At 44.0% G+C, this 23100-nt stretch overlaps 1 protein-coding gene across 1 annotated transcript in view; it reads right to left on the bottom strand.

Annotated features, from left to right (window-relative positions):
- LOC142789931 (uncharacterized) overlaps window positions 1-23100 on the bottom strand; it is a 228312-nt gene that overhangs the window by 24768 nt on the left and 180444 nt on the right. Inside the window, exon 6 of the mRNA XM_075885013.1 lies at window positions 16391-16468. The gene's annotated coding sequence lies outside the window, so the exon portion shown is untranslated. The remainder of the gene's footprint in view (window positions 1-16390; window positions 16469-23100) is intronic.

Raw genomic sequence — 23100 nt, 5'->3', positions numbered from 1 at the left:
TGAAGTATTCGACATTACCGTCGTTTACAAGTCCCGCAGAAATCGCTCCGACGCCGACTGCTTGCCTCATGCAACCGTCGACCTACCACTGCCTAAAAACCAGGAGGATGACTGTTTCTTAAAAACTATATGATAGTCGACTATATGATCGTTGGTGGGCTCGTCAGCTGCGCCATGGTCCAGCGGGTAACACCGTTTGCGTCAATCGCGCAGGTCTTTGCGGCAATCAGCCTCGTCGACGCCTGCGGCAATGCGACATGCGCTTTGCACACTGGAAGCCCCGGAAATTCAGGAGCCAGTGCGCATGCGCCGTCTGCCGGATGCTCACTGTATCTGGGAGCACCAGACCGAACAGCTGGACCGAAAGATGGCGCCTTCATCATTTCTACCAAGGGACTCTTGGAACCTACGGCATCTCCGGGATCATCAACATCAGCCTTTCCATCGCCTATAAAGGACCACACCCTGCAACTGGCGCTTTGTGGGCTCGTCAGCTGCGCCATGGTCCAGCGGGTAACACCGTTTGCGTTTATCGCGCAGGTACGCCATTACGATTCTCTTTTTGCTAAAAAGACTAGCAATCGTTACCTGGTGCAGCTGCCGAGCCCCCGCTGCCTTGCGTTGTTATTGTGTGATTGTGTGAACATTGCGCATGAGCTGTTGTTGCTGTCAGGCGACATAGAGGAAAACCCAGGTCCAACCACACGTAGCTCTACTACCCAGAGTGACCAGACGATGTATGCTTTGCTAACAACCTTAGAAGCCGGCCGGGCCACTATCCTGGCTGAACTGAAGGCTATCAATACTCGCCTGACTAGCACGGAACAAACCCTTGCCGATTTGGTGGCGCGGATTGCGCAGACGGAAGACCAGTGCAAATTGCTACCCGATATGCTGTCTGATGTAGACGTTCTACTCCGCTCATCCACCCAGACATCAGATAGCATCGCCGGCATTGAGGAAAGCTTGAATGACGCAGAGGATAGGTTGTGTCGCTGCAACCTTGTCTTCTATGGCATCAGTGAAGGTGAGTCTGAATCCTGGAGCGATAGCGAAAAACTGATCACAGATATTTGCAATAAAAATTTGAAGATAGCACTCGAACCTAAAGATATTCACAGAGCACATCGTATCGGCGAAATTGCTCGTGACAAAAAACGCCCCATTATTGTTACGTTCTCTTCTTTTAAGACTAAAGATGATATTTTATCTAAGGCCTTCAAGCTCAAGAGCACAACAGTCAGTATCTCTGAGGATTTCTGTGCCACCACTCGTTCAATACATCGCGAGCTCGTTCGTTTCGCCAGAGAACAGAAGGTTCCTTTCAAGCTACGCTACAAAAACCTGATAATCGACAAGAAAACTCACTACTATGACACCGCTGATAAGGCGGTTAAAGAAAGAACAGCACGGGTGAGCTAGCAAGAAAATAATATAATGGAGCCTTGTCTTTCTAAATCACACCCCTGCAACACACCGAAACGCGCGTCGCTACGCCCTAACCACGTCACATACTCGATTTTTTGCACTAACATTCGCAGTATAATTCCAAAGCGTGAAGAAGTATCCGCCGTCATTCAATCATGTTATTGTGATGTTGTCGTTCTTAGCGAAACATGGCTTTCATTGCATATTTCTGACGCGGAAGTTGCTCCGTACATGCCTGGATTTTCCGTTTACCGCCGTGATCGTTTGCTAAGCCGAAGTGGTGGAGTTCTTATTGGAATAAAGAATTCGATTATTCACTTTAAAATAGAACACGAGAGCCCCCTAGAGATAATGTACGTAGCGTGTCGAACGCTATCAGGACTTACCATAATTGGAGCGTGCTATCGCCCCCACAACCAGACGCCGATTTTTGCAGGCTCCTTAACAACTCTCTCGACTTCATAAGCAAAAAGTATCCCCTAGCTAACCTAATAATATGCGGTGACTTTAATTACCCTACCATTGATTGGGATGACCAATATCACGTAACTATCAGTGAACCCGGCCAGTTCTTAAGCATCCTACAGGATTTTCAGTTAACACAAATTATAACCCAAGCTACCAGACAGACCACAAATACTGCAAACATTCTTGACCTAATTCTAACGTCCGACCCGAGCAGTATCCAGTCAGTACATTACCTTAAGGAAATAAGTGATCATAAAGTTATCCTAGCATTTTTTCACTCAGCATTTCAGACAGAAAAACCAGTAGCAAAACGAATAAGACTTTACGACAAGGGAAATTACGAAAAAATCACGGCTGCGCTACAAAGCTTCATCTTTTCTTTTGAAGAAGGTTTCCATGACCGCTCTGTAGATCACAACTGGAACTTGTTTTCGGAGAAAATTCAAGAATTAACTGATAAATATGTTCCAACGGTAAAAATTAAAAGCAAACAATCGGAACCGTGGTTTTCTGGCTCAATTAGCAAAGAAATAGGCAGAAAAAAGCGACTGTTTAGAAAAGCCAAAGCCAGAAATAGTCTGTCCGCATGGCAGGCATATCAAGGCTCAGTAAAGAAGCTAACGAAAACAATTCGTATTGCCAAGCGAATGTTTTTTGAGACAACATTGCCTAATATGCTACAAACTAATCCAAAACAATTTTGGAAAGCTATAAACCCGTCTCCTGCCACCCCAATAAGATTGTATAACGATCAAAACGTAGAACTTAGCTATAGTGAGACAGCCGCAGTACTCGACGTGGCGTTCTCCTCGGTTTTCACGAAAGAAGCCAGCATGAGCACCCCCATTTCCTCGGATCTGGTCATTAATGAACAAATGTCCCCGATAATATTTACAGCTCAAGGAATAATGAACATAATTAATAAAATGAAACTATCAGCTGCTACGGGACCCGACGGAATCAACTCTAAAATGCTGAAAAATTCCAAAGAACCAATTAGTGCCATGCTCGCTTTGCTATTTTCCCAATCATTAACGTCAAGCTGTATCCCCATTAAATGGAAGCTAGGTAAGATTGTTCCGACCTTTAAAAGCGGCAATAGGTCATCACCACTGAACTATCGCCCCATTTCAATTACGTCCGTACCATCAAAAATATTGGAAAATATAATTTTTTTGCACATCATTCATCACCTCGAACGCCATAACATTCTCTCCCCATCGCAACATGGTTTTCGCAAGGGGCTGTCCTGCGAAACGCAGCTTGCTTCATTTACACATGATTTTCACTTAAACCTTGACAGAAACATCCAAACAGACGTATTTTCCTAGATTTTGAAAAGGCATTCGACAAGGTACCCCACCGTCGCTTAATGTATAAACTATCGCTGCTGAATCTTGACCCATTTGCACTTAATTGGATCGAAAACTTCCTCCTGGAACGAAAGCAATTTGTCGAAATAAATAGCGCACAGTCTACCACAGCACCCGTTCTGTCCGGTGTACCACGGGGTACAGTACTCGGGCCGTTGCTATTTTTAATTTATGTTAAAGTTCTACCGTCTGACATTTCTAATAACATTCGCCTATTTGCGGATGATTGTGTGTTATATTCCAAAATTACATGTAAGCAAGACCAAATAATCTACAATCTGATCTTTTTCGCATTGAAAATTGGTGTAAAACTTGGCAAATGTCCTTAAACGTACCAAAATGCAAACTAATGCCATTTTCCCGGTGTGCATGCCCATTATTTCACAATTACACCCTTAAAGGCTTTTCATTACAATCCACAAAAGAGTACAAGTACTTAGGCGTCCATATCACCAACAATCTATCTTGGACAGTACACGTGTACAAAGTAATCGCCAGCGCCAGTAGATCCCTCGGGTATCTGCAGCCCACGATGAAATTTGCTCCTTCAGACTTAAAGTTGATGGTCTATAAAACCCTTATCCGTCCAAAACTAGAATATGCAGCCGCTATATGGGACCCGCACCAACGTTACCTCATCGACAACATAGAAGCCGTCCAAAACCGGGCTATTAGATTTGCTTTCTCTGATTTTTCTTCATACACTAGCGTCACAAATCTCAAGTCACGTGCGTCCCTCCCTCCCCTCAACAACCGTTGGAAACTAGCAAGGCTGGCATTATTCCATAGGTTTCATTACTCATTATCACCAAACTCCTACGTCACGCGAAAATCGCATGTATACACTCGCACCAAACACGAACATCAAGTTTCATACCCCCGCCCACGAACTAACTCTTTCGCGCAATCCTTTTTTGTTCGGTCAGCCAAAGACTGGAACAATCTTCCCGCTCACGTGGTACAGACCAAAGACCTTGACCAGTTTAAATCGCTGCTTACCGCGCCCGAAATTGTGTAATATCCTCATGTCGTTTTTATGGTTCCCGTTTTTCTGACTTTTATTGTTGTCAGTGCAAGCGAAGTAATGGAGCGTTGCCTTCTGACATCATACTGTTTTCTGTTTTTACCAAATTTATAGCTACCTAGCTCATTGCCGTTGTTTGAATTCTGACTTGTATGTTTGCACCATTGTACTGCTGTGAAGCGCGGTTATCCAAGCTGTTTAAACTCTGATTGGTCCCAATGTAAAACATGTAGCGTGTCCGGCCATGTAGTTTCTTTTATGCTTCTTCACTCATTTATTGCTGTAACGGTCTTGTATATAGTTATGTTGGTAGCACATCTCCCCCTCACCCCTACCCTCGTTTTTTGTTCTAGGTTGTCACTTGTACCACCCCTCATGTTGTGCCTCCTTCTAGAAGGCCCTTGAGGTATGAAAATAAATAAATAAATAAATAGACTACTTGAGGGGCCTTGTGGAATCCCTCGAGGGCAAGGGCATTATTGTTCTAGAGACACCGCAAAAAAGACTGGCGTCATCCTTCCTGTGAAATGGCGTTCTCTTAAAGAATAAATCACCCCTCCGTAACAAACATCACCTTATGGGCTCTTCTGTAGGGAGATGAAAAGATCTTCGGGCTTTATACGGCGATCCCAGGGCTTGATCCCTTGGTGTTTCCTTCTCGTCAAAATTTGCCTCCAGCATCGCTCACTACGCCAGGCCATGCCGAGACTGTCAGCGACGCAAGGCACCTCTCACAAAACGAGTAGGCTTTCTTCAACCGATCAAACCACCTCATTGTTTATTCCCGCAAATATGTATTGACCTACTGAAGCCGTTTCCTACGTCGACTTGCAGGAGATAATGGATCACCGTATCTACTGACTCTTTGCTGAGTTCTTGTGGACGACATCGTCCTGCGTCTTCAAACTGAAGTAGTTCTAATATCCGATAGAAATGCCGTCCTTACTGCAGGCCTACCTCAGGTGATCTTGTGGTACAGCCAAACAAGCTATTGTTGGACAACCACCATTCACCCACAAATCCATGACCTCACTGAACGTATGAATAAGAACATCGTCGACATACTGCCCATCTGCGTCGACCTTAAGCAAAATACATTTGTCTCCATCCTCCCATAAGTGACCTTCACATACAGCACAGCAGTGGAAGAAGTGACCCACCGCCCAGCCGCAGTGGTCCAGTGGCTAAGGTACTCGGCTGATGACCCGCAGGTTGCGGGATCCAATCCCGGCTGTGGCAGCTGCATTTCCGATGGAGGCGGAAATGTTGTAGGCGCGTGTGCTCAGATTTGGGCACACAATAAAGAACCCCTGGTGGTCGAATTTACCGGAGCCCTAGACTATGGCGTCTCTCATAATCATATGGTGGTTTTGGGACGTTAAACCCTACCTATCAATCAATCTATCAAGTGACGCACGTGTCGCCGTACAAGTTAGTCTGTCGAAAAAGCCTAGTGAAGACGCACACGCCACATTGTTGCCAGCTTCCACGAACGAAGACTTTCACGACGTCGCCACTGATTTCTTACGCGCCGAGGAAGTTCGGCAGCTCACCCGTAAGCGTATGAAGAATCAGCAAAAGATAAACAACCTCCACTGGGATCTTCGATCTTCGATGATGCTTCGCCGAAAACCGCCCGGGCACCAACGTTTCAGTGTGCACGTGAAAGCGCTCGCGTGCACCATGTAAAAAGTTTCTCGGGGTTACCTCGGACTATACAAGGTCCTTCAATATTGTGGTGCCATGGACCACATGGTTATCCCAGATGGCTTTAAAAACTGTTAACAGCACCTCCCTAATGACTTCTAGTCATCCATGGCACGTACTTCATGCCGTTTCAAGGACCTGAGCACTGTAATTTTAGGTGCAAAACAGTCTATAGGTTGAGGATTGTCCCGTGTCCACCACCGTAGACACGCTAGTACCTGGAGCGCCCACTAGGTGGTTCTGCGGTAGAAGGCTCGCTCTTCTTCGGCGCTCGCTCTTGTATGAGTTGAGACCGCTATCGGCACTGCACTGCTGTGTATAATAAAAGCGTTTAACTCTCTAATACACAATTTGTTGTCGTCTGAATGAAGACGCGGGCATGAGTGCGGCGGAGGTGAGAGTTTGTAAAAATTAAAAAAGTGGTCGTGAGTGCAATGAGGAACGTCTAAGTGAATGAATGAAGAGCACCTCTTTAGGCAACTTTATATCAACCATGGTAATTTCGGATTCTCTTCAAGGTTTCCTTTACGGGAATTTGTGTTCAATATTCTTTTGCTTTATAGTTGTTGTTTTATGCTTCCAATATTGCAAGTTATACTTTTTTGCGTTGTTGTGTTTCCATTTTGTTAAAGCGGTGAGACGATGCGTTTCATAGGGGGGCAATGTCACACATGCCCATTTCTTTCTGTTTTACGCCAGCCTATCGCACGTGTCTATATTGCCTTGGTCAAACCACACCGCAATATTTGTGAACAACCAGATTATTTTAGAATTATCTACCTGCCTCGAAAATTCAAACCCATACAGCGGACTTCATTATGAACACACTAGACTACCTGTGCTGATGCTCGGGCGTTCGCTGCCGCGTGTATAAAGGCCAACCTGCCCTGCCACAGGTCAGTTTATCGAGGCCTGATGCTCTGCGCACCAATATCAGTGTAAAAACATTGCTAGCTGTATTTGTGTTTCTGTTTAGCAGCCACGTGTTGAGCCAAATAAGGTATTTTATCTTGGTAACGCCTACAGCATTCTTCGTCCACAGCACTGAGAAAATATTGAGCGTCATTTCCTCGACAATCTAAACAAATGATTATCAACGTAATTGTCCTGCTTTTGAACAAAAAAAAGATTATACCATCTCCCACTAAAAGCAACTATGAGTAGAGGGAGAGTGAGAATTTATTAGAAGGCAGAGAAGTCAGCCTGAGCTTGTTTGCTCTAGCCCACTAATCTACACAGAGGATAAGGGATCGGGGAAAATAAGAGGGATTAATAATGGTAATAAGAAAGAGGTGCTGCGTATGTACAGTAGCCCCATAGCATAGCATCCTGCAGTCTAGAATTTAGTCCGGTGCTTTTAATAAAGTCTAAAACAGCCTTTGTAGCAACTTTTGATACTGTTCCGTGCCGTATTCCTGACAAGAGGTAGCTTTCACTGAGGGGCGTTCATCCGATTCTTGCCAACGTGGAAGCTAGCATGCAGTTAGTTAGCATTTTTTCCTTAAAGTAAGATGGGCAGTCACCAAATATCACTTTCAATTACGAATTAGGATAGGCAGTCAGAAACCCATGAAACACGCATCTCAGAACTATACGCCACTCAGTAATACATTCGTAGAACGAAAATGAAGGAATGCTGTGTTTTGTGATAGTATTGAGTGTGACAATATTCTAATTATTGTGTCATCAATCAGCTTCCGTATTTGCGTAAAAAATCTAACAATAAGTGCGAAATGCATGCACAGTTTGTATTTTGATTGTATTCGTGGCAATCGCAAAAACGTACTTTTCATGCTAGTCTTGGAACGCCGCACATTGAACAATCGTCGAACACATAATCAGAGTAATCCTCTGCAGCCATACGCAGCACAATTGAATAAGTGATTGCTAGTTGTCAAATAAAAAAGCCCGCAGGAATGTGTGTACTGAGTTTCAGGTCATTTGAATAAACAGGCGGTGTCTGACGCATGCTCAAAATTCACGTGCGCATTTGTTTACGCCGTGTCTTGAGTAAATACATTAGCTGAAGTTTCGCGCACATGGCAACGCTCACAAGTCCGGCTGTCTGCACGGCCGATTGGGTGGGTGTGGTGACGAGTAAAGGCGATGTCCAGGTGAATCCGGTGCAGCTTATACACAATATTTGGATGAATTTAGCCATAAACGAAAACTCGTATCGCGGTCTGTTTCCCGCAGACGCTCGTTCCGACGATCTGGGAGTGACCGATAAGTGGCAGCTCATTCGCGCATCAGTGATCTAAACAATGTGTTGACGTCACTTCGCGAATACGGTACTTTGAAGTATTGTGTAAATTTTTATGAAAGGGAACACGGCGATGTGTGGCCTGCGCGCTCCGGCGTCTGCTGGCAGCGTGTTCAAGTAGGAGTGAGAGGAACCTTAGTATCTTTTCGCGTCATCTTGCAGCGAAGAAAACCACCATCCATTACTAATATAAAACCATCGGCATGATTGCCGTCCCCTTTCCCTTCAAGGCGATCACGAGCGAGCAGGTAATTGGATTTAGTGGGGCGGGGTTGTAATCATTCAGTTCTATATCAGCAACAAATGGTTATTTCATTCCCTGTGAGATGACGCGAATGAAACGCATTCCCATATTCCCTTTCGCATATTTCCATTCCCTTATTCCCACGCATTCCCATATTCCCTTTCATAAAAATGGAGAATGTGCATGGGAACGTTGTGTACTGCCCTTTTTGCTTCGCTATCGGCTAGTTCATTGGCAACCAAGTGAAAGTGTCCCGGAACCCATTGGATGCTAATCAAGTGACCACTTCTGTGTGTGAGGTCGAATGCTTGAACGATTCCAAACTCTAACGCATAAATTGGCCTCTTCTTGAGCAAGAATGTATCGAAATTGAAAAGGTGATCTTGCATCGGACAGAAACGTTCACTTACGTAGTGCTTGGGAGTTCACAAATTGTATAGCTTCCTGTATAGCAACAAGTTACGCAGCTGTAGAAGATCGCCTGTGATCTAATTTGTACTGCCGGTAAATATTGAGTTGAGAGATCACGAAGGCAGCCGCTGAGGCGGATGAAGTTAGGAATTCATCGGTGTAAAAGATCACAAAGGCGCTGTATCGGCCAGCCAAGTGTTGATTGATTGATTGATATGTGGGGTTTAACGTCCCAAAACCACTGATGATTATGAGAGACGCCGTAGTGGAGGGCTCCGGAAATTTCGACCACCTGGGGTTCTTTAACGTGCGCCCAAATCTGAGTACACGGGCCTACACCATTTCCGCCTCCATCGGAAATGCAGCCGCCGCAGCAGGGATTCGAACCCGCGACCTGCGGGTCAGCAGCCGAGTACCTTAGCCACTAGACCACTGCGGCGGGGCAGCCAGCCAAGTGTGCCAAGATGAGTTGATTCAGGGCAACTCAAGGAACATGCGACTTATTCGAAATTTCAAGTATGAAAAGGCACACTAGTGGTTTATTCAGTGTCCATGGAGGCACTTCAGAGATTACGGCAGGTGAAAAGTCTGAAGGAATCATACGTCTATGCGTATTGAGCCATCGTGAAAAGGTACAGCTTGGTCAATCCGCTTGTAGGGAAGACCACATTTGCTGTGCATGTCTGGTCAGCAAACGAAGGTGCACCCGAAGAAGCTTACAGGACGTGTAAGCCCGTATAGGGTAATATAGGGACCCGTGGCGCTATAGGGACTCATCTATAGTGCCGCAGGTTGACGTGCACCGTGGCAGGCCTAGAGATGTTTTCAGAGCTCGTGTCTGAAAGCTCTCCGAAGTACGAAGGCACGTTGCACGCATGTAGGAAAGTACAAGGTGAGCTGTACCGTATGTAGCCCACAAACAATGCCTTGTACGACTGCAAAAAAGTAGCATGTAAATCAGTGCACAGGTTCCACTTAAAATTCCGTTCATCGCGGGCACCTTGCCCGATGGTAATGCGCTCCTCCAAGTATAGCAAACTGTAGTTCTATCACAAGGTTCACTGTAGTTTCTGTTGCTGTTACTCGTCTCGAATTCTTGTAGGAGCACACCACACGGAGTCATCGCCACGTCAAGCGGAAGCATGCGCGTTCATCTTGCGTCGGCAGGATCGCGTTCCTCGACGCCATCACATGATTTCTGAGAGAGTGTAAGGGGCCCGGCACAAGGCATGGTATCTTTATCAGCTTCTTACGCAGACCCAAAAGTGCTAGCGAGCATGTTCTGTCAATGCTTGGGACAGCTGTCGCTCATGCGCAGCAAGGGCGGGCAGGTGCACCGGATTGAGCTCAAGCATAAACTGCTTCGCATCTAAAAATCACTGCTATATCTACAAAGTGAATGTTGTTAGATAAGATTGCTCGGAGCAATCGGGTAACCTATGAATCCTCCCTACACATTTCACTAGCATCATATGCGGAGTTCTCACAGACTGTCATGCCGCTAAGTGGAACTTGGAAGTGTCCTCTCTAGGATGGTCAGCAAGAAGACGCCCTCTTGTTCAGCTGTTCTATCCTTATTGTTAATGCGTTAGCAAGAAACGAACGCGACCGCTTTGCACAATTACTGCATCGTTTAACATACCTGACCCCCCGTGATTCATTTTTGTAACATGCCAAGTTTCCGTGAAAAAACGTGACAACTCGCGCTTTCGATGGCAACCGGCGGAGTATACGCAGCTTCGCGAGGTTTTCACGTAGGTTTGTTAAACTTTACTGCCTAACCTATTTAGCCGAAGCCCACCTTCATTTATTGCAAACTGCATTCCCACTTTTGTAGTGCATGAATCCCACATCATTATACGCGGAATGTCTTTAGGGGGGTCGGAGGGGGGCTGATAACTTGCTTGTTTGGGCGTTTGTTAACAAGTGGCAGCACACTGCAAGCGATTTGCTTGTTGTCGGGTTGGCGAAGTATTCTCCTCGCCTAGTTTTTCACGTGGAGAAACTGTCGGTCTGTACTGGCGTTGTTGCCGTTGTCAAGTCGTTTGGCAGAGAAAATCCCTCAAATTGCTTGCAGAAAGTGTTAAAATGCACCAATTTTGCTGAACGTAGAAGACTGTGAACGAAACAAAAATGGCCGCGATAGTGAATGATGAGCTGCTAACTCACGAGGATCGAGTTGCCATTCAGGTCCCCTCAGGCGCTGATGTAATTTCGCGCTCGCACGTCACATTGATTTTATTTATATGTACAATATCCTTCAGCGATATCAAAATAAAGCAAACTTTGTGTATCGCATGTAGCCCAATTGCAGTAGGTATTATGAAGCGCTGCATATTGCCAAGACACTCAATCTCGACCAGCAACTTGACATGGGTGGAGTGATGAAACCTGTACTTAAGTATATGCAATCCACGCCTCTCTGCCAACTTTTCCTGCACTTCACCTGTACCATCCGAGCAGCGTTGTTGTTCGATGAATTTTCGGAATATTTAAGTTGCGGAAAGCTTACGTGTGTATTGTTTTCGATATTCCTGTTTCGATCGCACTAATAAAACCTGCAACATCCAAGTGCAGAAAATTGCATGCGGTTACAATAAAAGCCTGGCTGGGAAACAAGCGCTACCTAATGGGAGGTTAAATGCTTGTGTTTCATTGGATAAGCAACTTCATGTTGCTGCAGTGCAACAAATATATGACGGCGTAATATGGTTGTAAACCACCACCACGTTGAACATTTGGTCTCGTGCATCTGTGATGGCGTGCTGCTCGCTAACGGCTCACCACTACTGCAACTCCATCAGGTAGCCTCAGTACTAATGCCCTCAACGTACCGTTAATTTCACACGTCTATTCAACTTTGCGTTGCTTTTTTCGTAGCACACACAGGATTACGGAAGGCAAAGTTGATACATGGTAGATCAGTTGAAACCACCTTTCGCACCGCGGCGAAATTTGAGGTAGCGAGCATGTAACAGTTCCTATTGTATTGGGAAAGTACTCTGCTCTGATGAATATTCATTTAACAATCAAGAGTTCATCCAGTGAAAGTGGCCCGGGACGAACGTCCATGCGTCTTATCTTTTCCTTTGCGAGTTCACAGGTTTACCCTTCTTCCCAAGCCGTGTTTCATTGCTGGGCGCGGCACATACAGCCATGGACGTTGCAAATAAAGACGTGGCGGGTTCACTTGTAGGTGGACCCGTTTCGCTTCAGCTTCGCAAGCCCGCCACTCCAGGTTTACCTGATGGTGAGCCCTTTCTTGACCCCGAGGTCCTTGCTTGTGTGCTGTATGTGAAGGTCACTTATGGGAGGTGGCGTGAGTGAGCTACTGCTGCTTTGCTAGACCACCGCGCTGCGGTCGTGAATTTTGTTGGGTTGATACTGCGCTAGGGTAGGGAAGAGTGTTTACTGAGTGAGCTACCAGTGAAGAGACAGGGAGCACACCAAACACGAGCGCTCTGCCTAACTAGAGCACGAGGTGCTGAGTGTGCTGGTGGTGTGCTTGGGTGACTGACAGAATAAGGCATAGTTGCAAGAGAGCACAGCGGCGCCTCTAGCGGTAGCCATGAAAACTAGTGTACACGCCGCCTTCTACAGACAAAGTGCGAGCATAAGGCACGCACGAGCAAGCTCGTAAAAGAGCCCACATAAATGTTGATTGCTGGAACTGTCCTGACGCAAGGACTGACATTCCGCAACGACTCGCAGCTTTGCCGCAAGACTTACGCCATGAATGTGACAGAAATAGATCACAACTTGTTAGGTTACATGGAGATCAACTCTACATTTTCGTGGCGTTGGATAAGCGCAAAGAACGCATGGGAAAAACATAGGTCGATTGAGCACAAAAGATGAAATCTCACAGCTCAAAACACGCACCACACTCTTTAAACATATGCGAGAGAAGTACGCTTGAATGAAACGCTTAGATATGCTCATAACGAACATGATCTAACAACTACCGCTGTTGTTACTTCTTCGCGTTTCATCAGAGCGTTGCGAGTGTAAACTGCGCCAGCACCTTTTCGTTCAACAAAAAATCGCATGCATTAACCTAGCCAGCATTGAACTTTTTTGCCCCATGCACAGACTGGCATTCAAAGATTGCTTGTCCCATGCTCTACAGCGCAAATGGATACGGAAATGAGCCACATTTAGTGCCAATCTCAAAGCAGTTCACATAAAAGCTTGAAACTTAACTTTAAGCATGAAGCAAATAGGTAAATAAGAGGAAGCATACCTAGTGTTCACAAGCTAACTTCCTTGGAAGCCGCTTCCACCTCACCTTCATGACTTAATAATCTGTGCTGCTCTGGTCTCACTTCTATCTCTGGTGAACTCATCAACAAAACGAAAATTGACAGACAGCGCAGGTCTAGGGTTCAAAAGCCAACCTCCTCGGATGCCGTATTCTCTCCCTTTTTTCCGGTTTCCATACGCAGGGCTGAATTACCTGCGTGATTCTGCAGCATTGTTTCAGGCGCTGGGCTTTAAAATTTTCTTGTGGCGCTTTATACTACTTTTTGGCATCATCCACGGCTTTAAAGCACGTCCTTCGCATCACATCGTTGGTCGTACTGAACACGCAAAAGTGGCGCCAATATCTTCTTACAGCCACAGGTAAGCGCTCATTATAAGCATCTAAAGAACAAGTGGCCACGTAGGAGAACTAACAAGAAGTCACGGGTTTGAGTACTGGAGACTCACTTGAAAACATTTCTTCTGCAATTATTTTTGCCACTTTTACTTACATATATATTACATATCCGGGATAGGATGGCGGCAGCGAAAATTTCCTGAAGGGGCTCGTGTGATTGAATCATGGCTACAAAAGCACCCCAAATAACGTGCCTTTCTAGTCTTACTTGGCAATAATAAACTTTTTCCGCGATAGCACAGAGCTCTTTTTGCAATTTAGTTTTTGAGCAAAAAATCATGTGATTCATCACTAAAAATTTAGAAAGATGCAAAAAAATATCAGGGGATTCTAAAGCTTCGCTTTTAAGAGTTTCAATGCGATATCGATATTTTCTTCTTAGTGCATACTTCAAACACTCAGTCCGTGAAACGTTTTAGAGCTTGCTATGCTGCCCCTACGTGGCCTTAAGGGAATAGGTGCAGCAGCGGGTACGCCTTTTGTAGTGGGTCACTCATTTTATTCTATGGAGTCATTTTGATATTCTGATGGTCTGATGCCCGATGGCAGTGTACGCTTGTAACACGCATTATTAGCGCATCATTTGATATTGTATTTAGAAGCACGTACACTGGACGCGTGTGTTTGTAAAGCACCAGTTACTTTCACTGTATTTGCAACCAGAGGCCAACCAGAGGGTGTAAAACACCCACTTGCTACGCAAACGACCTGGCTTTCAGCGCCCCTAAGACGATATTTGCATCTTTCTTGACCTTTCGGTTCGCAGGAGATGATTTTTTTCAGCTCACAACCAACTACGCCAACCCCGATGCCGTAATTTCTGCGAATGCGTTTTTTTATTCTGTCGCACTCAAATAAAAAATAAATATTTCTGGTTTAAAGTCAAAATCGAACGAAGGCCGTCCGCTTGGCAAGCAGGTGTTCCACTACGGAGCCCTTTCATTGTTTGCAAGATGGATTAAAAGAAAACACTATCGCATGTTATGTATTAGAGGGAGTCTTCTTAGCGCATATATGATTGTGTGTCAGAATCATGGAATACACCAGCCGTCAAAACATACGAATCAGGAAACCACTAGTTGAAAGCTGCCCACCCATTGAAAAGCGTTCAGCTACTCAAGTTCATGTGGCACATTGAGGATGAATAGTGGCAACTTCGCCAATTAATAAAAAGGAAGAATCATTGTACAGTAGGCACTTAGTAAATTGATTTTTTATTAAAATGCGCCACTTCATTACACAACGCTACAGTTGATTAATTTTCGACTATGAAATTCGTCCTGTTTCATTTATATTTATTTGTCTCCTAACTATACCAATCGCAGCCTGTTATTAAAGACGTCTGTCATGAAACCCATCTTATTCTTCACCAATCTTCCAGCGTGTGTGCGTGCCACATCTTCAAAAAACATAACTTGACTTAGTAACTGCACATTCATTAGAAATTCGACGATTTGAACTTGTACGCATACTTCTCTACATAACCATGTTACCGTATACAAGATGAAACCTGCGCACATGCGTGGGCCATTAAGCAAAGTAGGCTTTTTACTGATAGTAAATTATACTCGCCAGATAGGCTTTATTTTTACGGCCCTTACCAGCAAATCCACTTTCTTTTGTAGCTACCCGCGATGTCCGCTTTGCGGCTACTCCAGCCGGGGAGTCATAAGAGCCCAAGTACGAGTGCCAATAGCAATCACATTGTGTCGGTTGGCTTACCGAAGCTAGAGTGACCTAGAAAGCCTGGAATACCCTAGCCGGAAATGTAAGAGGCCTGAAGACCCTGACAGGCTAGATAGGTGTTGCCGTTTAGTGGCGTGGATATGAACCTGTCAAGCAGAAAATTGTTCTTGTGGAAGCATCGTGAATTCCACTTGTGTAAATGCATTGTATCGACAGAATTATGGATTAGTTTTCTTTTATATTTTTCCTCATAAGCAGTACGAGAGAGCGAGAAAAAACATTTATTGAGTTATGCTTGTGAGTGATGGTGGAAGGGTCCCTTATTACAGGAACCCTCTGGCCTGGACAGCCCGCCGGGCGCGAGCGTCGAGTTGACGCTGCTCGACCACGTCCAGCTGGGAGATCGCAGCCTACCATGCGTCACTGGGGAGGTTTCCATCCGCATCTGCTGCTGCTTATAGACTTGGGACGCTTACTTAGCACAGCAATACGAGGTGCTCCAGAGTGTCTGTCAGAATGCAGTGAGGACGGATGTGCCAGCGCGACGTTGGCCTCATATGGTGCTAAAATACGCCGGAGGTGTACGTGTTGCTTTGAAGGCGCCTTGACTGAATATACCAGTACACTATAAAAACCTATCCGGTTATTTTGTCGCAACGATAATTGAGTAATATCTCATTCAAACAAAGTTTGAATTCAGTTATGAATATGATTTATTCATTTGCATAAACGCGAGGTTTTGTGTAAACGTGGGTACATGCACCTTCTTGTATGGGCAGCTAAAACCTTCCCAAAACGTGAGTTCCGGAAACACGGTAAGCGTCATCCTGTAATCCAGTAACATGGCGACATTAAAAAGGTACGTACAACCTAGAATCCCCAATCCTAGGATAGTTTGAAACAATCACTGTTACGCATACAAACATTTCTTTCTCGACGGCATAGTAGACGGCAGTGCACACGGGCCCCCATTACGCTAACATATATTAATCCTTATGACGAGCTCAAGCGTCCTCCTGCTTTATGTGCAAGTTTATTTGTGAGATCACGGATCAGTTGGTGTACATTCTATGAGCATTCCAACTGTCCTCAGGAGTTATACGTTACTCAAAAATTACAGACGTACCGTGCACTCTTGTCCCGTTTGCCTTGCCGTCATCGTGTGTGTTGAGCCTTCACAGGTTCTTCCACATCCAACATGAATCTGCGTCACAAACCATCAGTACACACAAATAAATACATTGCCATTGACCAGTTAAGTAGTGGGGAGCTCCCAAGGCATTCAATTTTCACATCTCCGAGAGCGTAAAGCAACAATAATGACTGTCACGCAACGTAAACACGTTGTACGTTTGTACTTTTGAGAATAGACTTTTATTATATGTACCAGTATGCCTTAGTTTGTTTTACTTTATTCTTGCGCAATTGGCGCGTTCATTGTGATTGAAGCTATATGGCATCAGTGAAAAAGTTTGCCAACCATTTATACACCACACTGAACATGTGGCATCATCAGCACGTGCTCAATGTACAGAACACGCGTGATATGTTAGTGCCACGTTCATCCATATTTAAGTTTTCGGCTACAATGATATGTAAGGCTGAACGCCCCGAAACCACCGCATGATTATTGGAGACGCTGTAGTGATTAGCTCTTGTAAATTCGACCACTTGTTTTTCTTTAACATGCAGCCAAGTCTGAGCAAACGGACCTACTGCATTTTCGCCTCCATCTAAGATGCAGCCGCCAATGCTGAGATTCCATCCCATAACCTCGAGCGCCATAACCACTTGACCAGAGTCGAGCGCCATTATCACTAGACCATCGCGTCGGGGCTCGCTTATGACTGCAAACTTTTTAGGTTTTGGGGAGAATTATGGCGGCTCAATAGGCACCACCGTATTTTCTATAAAATTTTGAAGCGTGTGATACAGCTAGCCCCTTCTTTTTTTTGTGCAATGCCAGTTCAAAAGTATACGCTCTTCCCCAGGAGTCATCGGTTCGCCTCATTTCAGAGAGTGGTTGCGATGTGACACCACATAGAAGGTCGGGCTACTTTCGTCACACGTACATTTTTCTGCGGAGATGCGATGAATAGGTTTCTTTCACTGAAATCATACATCTGTGAGATTCTATTTTTAATGCTCTTTCTTTGTACCTCTAAGCAAGGCCGCCGTATCTTTACAATGGCCTCAAAGTCAGTGCTTTCAGCAGCGTCACATTGACAATTCTCCATTAGTTCGCCGCATCTCAAACACTGTATATCTCTCAGAGCCAGCCTGCCCGCCAACATGGTGAACACGAGGAATTCAAGACGCCACCTCAATGATCTGTACACAACTTAACAAAAAATACTTTTTATGGTTTCCGTCATGAAGCAATACTTAGTGGGATATCTCCCCCACGAGCGAAAAGCACAAGCGATGGCTATGTTATGGACCAGGGCAAGAAAAAGCCAAAGGAAAAGGTTGTGAAAGGCTGGATTGGGCTGATATGGTACTAGATGCGCTGATGCAGCGTACGCTAAGCGATAAAACTTCACGGCTTTTACTCTTGTTTGAATTATTTATTTATTTTTTATTTAATTACAAAATACTGCAGGCCATGTGGCCCATGCAGGAGGGGCAGGGTACAACATAAATACATCTACAAGGCACAATTATATATCATAAACAAGTCAGGCAACAATAAAAAACAACTCTAGATAAAATATAATTAGGAAATAGTCAAGAAGTAATTCTGTATTGACTCAGTCAAGTCCAGATGATCAATAGGTATTAGGTTCTATTCCTCTATGATGCGGGGAAAAAATAATATTTAAAGAGTTTAGATCTGGCAACAAAAGGGGAGAGCATGAGGGGATGAGAATGACGGGTTTTCCTAGTCTCAGAAAGGGTTATGTAAGGACAGGGATCTATAAAAATTTACGATTTAACAAAGAATGGAGGAACTTCGGTCGGGATATTTTGCGCCTCATTTGGAGTGTGAAAAAACCATTAGAACGTATGAAATTCGTTACAGAATTCTCACGGGTGTATTTAGAAAAAATGAATCGCATGGCTTTTCTTAGTATCCTTTCAAGACAATTAATATTGCTTTTGGTGAAAGGATCCCAAGTAATGGAGGCGTATTCTAACTTGGGTCTAATAAAAGTTGTATAGGCTAAAGTTTTGACGTCATGGGATGCATTTTTAAGCTTGTGTTGAAGTAGACATAATTTTCTGAAAGCAGAAGAGGCGGTGTTAGAAAAATGGGTGCTCCAGGTGAGGTTGTTAGTAATGGTAACTCCAAGATATTTGTACTTCTTAACTTCAATCAATGGGTCTTGGCCAATAGAGTATGAAAACATCAGGGGTACTCTTCTTTTATATATACGCAGGAGCACAGACTTAGAAGAATTTAGCTTCATGCCCCATTTATTGCTCCACTTAAAAATACTGTTTAAGGCTGCACTAATCAAGAATTGTCCTTCAACACTATCGATTTCGTTAAATATAACGCAGTTGTCTGCGAAAAGACGAATATTTACTGGGACTTGTATGACATCTGTTATGTCGTTGCAATAAATAAGGAATAATATTGGGCCAAGTACACTTCTCTGAGGGACCCCTGAGGTTACCGGGAAAGAGTCAGATTATTGTCTGTCAATGATAACACACTGTTTCCGATGGATTATATAGGCAGATAACCATGCTATGATAAAGCCAGGAAAACCAAGGAACTGTAATTTGCAGGTTAATTTGTCATGTGGAACTACATCAAAAGCCTTTTGAAAATTTATAAAGTTAACGTCCATTTGTCTACTTCTGCCAAGAACAGAAGTGAAATAATGTATGACCATACCTAATTGGGTGATTGTCGAAAGACCCTTCCTAATGCCATGTTGAGAAGGCGTTCAAATGTCATGCTCATTTAAGAAGTCAGTAATGTAATCCGGAACTATATGCTCAATCACTTTGCAAGAAGATGATATAATAGAAATCAGACAGTAATTTAAGACTGAAAATGTGTCGCTCTTTTTTAAAATTGGTACAATGCGTGCAATTTTCCCGTCGGGTGGAAGTATCGCGGATTCTAGAGAGACCTGAAAGATTGCGACGAAAAATTTGCTTACTGGTTCAGCGTAACGCCGGAGGAAGGAGTATGGAATGCCATCAGGACCGACGGAAGATTTCGTCTTCAACCGTAGAAGCATGTTAAGCACACCTTGTTGAGAAATATTGATATCCGAAAAAGAGGACCGTGCAATTTGAAAAAAACGGTGAGTAGGCGGGGAGAAGACACTGTGAAAGTGGGCATTTAAAAGGTTAGCAATGCTCTTGGGGTCACTTATTGCAGTACCGTTGTGGGTAATGCTCATTATCAATTTCTTTTGTTCCTTAATAAAGTTCCAAAACTTCTGTGGATCTTCCCTATTAATGTTAGGTAAAGTGCTGCTGAAATAAAACTTCTTTGCCTCTGTAATAGATTCTGACAGAACTGCACAAACAGTGGTTGAATTACCGGCAGCAGCTGCTTTTTTTCGTAATCGTTTGTCTTTACGTTTTAACTAAATGGTACGCCAGTTCATCCAAGGTGTGTGTTTAGTTGATTTTACACGTTTGTTGGGTATGAACTGATCTATGCAGAATAAGCACATGGCTTTAAACTTGGTCCAAAGCTCAAGGACATCACTTGCGCGAAATTCACAAAAGCAAGATTCAAGATATTTTATTAAACTGATATCGTCAGCCCGTGCAAAATCCTTCACAAACACAGGTGCATGGCTGTCGGTCGTATGTTTAACATTACACGAAAAGTATACAGCAACAATATCATGATCAGATATGCCAGGCTTGACAGATTCATGGTAATTAGAAAAGGAACGATCAAGAAAGGCGAGATCAAGAAGTGAGTCAATACCGGTTCTATATCTAGTAGGCTCGCGAACTACTTGTACAAGATTGTGTAGAAGCATCAAATCAAAAAGAGCGTTTGCGTCACGTACAGAACCGGCACCCGATTTGATACAATCCCAGTCAATGCCTGGTAGGCTAAAATCACCAACCACCAGAAGTTTACTTTTATTGAATTGTGAAATGTGGTCACTAATTTGTAATAAGTAATCAGGGGCGGAGTCAGGTGGCCTGTAAACGGCACATAAAACAAAGACATGACCATGAATGTTTAGTTTAACGCAGAGGCTTTGAGTGTCCTTCGATTGGATCAACGAAATTACCTGAACAGACGACTTAGCAACAATGGCCCCACCACCACCCCTAGAGGTTCTATCTCTTCAAATTATTTTGTAGCCAGGTGGCATTAAGTCCTTGTCACTAACTTCATCGTGTACCCAGGTTTCCGTTAAAACAATAACATGTGGAGAGTGCGACAAAAGAACCGATTTTACTTGATTAGTTTTATTCACTATACTGCGTGTGTTAATGTTCAGTAATCTGACAAGCCTTTCCTTGACTTGTCAAGTAGAATGTACATTGACAGGAAAACCAGAAGTGATCTCACGTTGGTTTGTTGATTCATTCCAGATAAATACATCATTATCAATCCGTAGCTTATCGTGCTGAAGTGAAACTTTCTTTCCGAGCGACTTGTCAAGCTTCGCACTTTCCCATAATAGCTTACGTTTTTTCAAAGTGACTTGGCAATAGTCATTCTGTACAAAAATGTTTGATCCCTTCAGTTTTGAAACATTCTTAAATATCACAACTTTCTCGTTATAATCCTGTAGAAACATTATTACTGGTCTTTTAGATCCAGTTCTTTCAAGTTTGTGAATACGACCAATAAAGATGCACTTAACATCTAGCCTATTTTCGAGTGTTTCAGTAATAACTTTACGCTTCAGATCAGTTTCTGTCTCGTTTGGCTCTTCAAGGATACCATGAATTACTACATTAGAGCGCCTACTTCTGTCTTCGATATCGATGAGTTTGCTAGCGTGATTTTTCACAAACTCCTGAAACTTTTTACCGAGTTTTCAAGACAACCTAAGCCAGCCATATTAGATTTCAGATCCGAGACCTGGACCTGAAGCTGCCTAAACAACTCTCTAGTCTCAGCTATCATACTTCCCGTTTTAGTTTTCAAGTCAGCTAACTCATTTTGCAGCAGATTGTGATTATCAAGAATTTTGTGCAATAGTTCAGCGTTAGTGAGTCCCAGATTTTCTTCAACATCATCATTAAGTAACAGTTTTAGCACACAAAAACATTCATAACAAATTTCACAACACTGTCGTGGGCACGGCAGAACTGGCAAGAAACGACAGTCGCTAGTAAACGTAGAACAGCTAGAAAAAACCTGCAAAAAGCAGAAGAACGGCTTGGTGAGTGACATGCTTCGGCCAGGCCCACCGGGCCCACTGAAAATGAACTGATGGACTGATGATACCCGTGGATTGTTACCTACTTAGAAGCCAAGACTATTCTGCTTGGTAGAGAGCACAATTATGTACTCTAAGCCAAAAAGGACCAAAGTAGGGTAAGCCTTTGGTCCTTTAGGGGAGTAAATCGGCTGCCACAGATTTTGAACCAATTTTAGACTAACTGCGGGAGCAACTGCAAGTGTTGAACATTTACCCCCTAGCACTTACTTCACCAGTTTAAAATGTTGGTCCTCGTAAAATGATCCTGTGGGACTAACAGTTGAACCGTCTGGACGAATGGCAAAAAATGGTGACCCTGCACTTGTGCAGTATATTTTATGTTTATTCCAATTTATTCTGCACTGAACAACGCAGTATATTCGTCATGCAAAACATTCACATGTATATACATATGCACTGTTATTTCAAAGTGAAACACCGCAATCACTCACCGCCCGCGCTATACAACAGCGGACGAAGTATCGGATATATATAGAACAATATTTTGACCACCCATGTAGTGCCAAAGGGCGACTTTTACACAGCTTAAAAAACAATAAATACTGACACCGTAACGTGAAAATTTACATGGGCTGATGCGTAGCACCGAAGCGCACTGATCTTCTAATATGAATCCATCTAATATTCAACAACACTCTAGTCAGAGAATACGAATTATCAGTTAGCAATTGATCATGTTGGCTGAACCAGCGTTCGCAGTGCTGGTGCACGAGTCCACAAACACAAACATAGCAGCGACACTCATGCAAAAAAGCCGGCGAAGTAGCCAGGCGTCCCGCCGAAGCTATACCTTGTCGGCTTCCCAATGGCGTCACTAGGCTTACGAGCAGTACTGCTAAATGGCCACCGGTGATTACAACATGGAGTTCGTGAGAAATTTTTGTCGTCGTTATTTCATAGTCACAAAATAGGTAGGTGTACACTCTTCGCGGTGTGTTATGAAGTGATGTAGATATCTATATAGGCTACTTACAGTGACGTGACCGTTCTCAGGCACGGTTCTTTCATCGTGCTGGTATATAAGTCGATCGCTGTGCACCACCGGCCGCACGATTAGTCGTATCCGCGATCACCTTCACTCTTGATGTTTGACAATGATTGTCGCAAGGACAAAAAGATATGTTTACCTAAGCTTTAATGCAGGAAACTATATTTTCTGTGAAATAAGTTGTATGCGACGTTTCCTTCGCGTGTGCCGGCAATGCACTCACACCGGTAGCCAGCTTCATACCGATGACGAACAAAGCCTACTTTTTCTATATATTGCTTTGAAGTTGTGGCCACTGACTGTGTGGGTGCACGACCGCTGACGGACAGCTGAATTTTATTAGAGTTGTCAGTGTTCTTGGTAGTTCTAACTAATACAGCAGATTGAAGCGAGTTCTTCGCATTGTCCGTGCTCGGAGAGGCTCACTTGTTTTCGGCCCGCCCGTGCCGACAGGGTGGAAAC

The sequence above is a fragment of the Rhipicephalus microplus genome, chromosome 2, assembly GCF_043290135.1.
Source record: "Rhipicephalus microplus isolate Deutch F79 chromosome 2, USDA_Rmic, whole genome shotgun sequence".
Taxonomy (NCBI): domain Eukaryota; kingdom Metazoa; phylum Arthropoda; class Arachnida; order Ixodida; family Ixodidae; genus Rhipicephalus; species Rhipicephalus microplus.
This window is presented reverse-complemented; position numbering and strand designations above follow the sequence as displayed.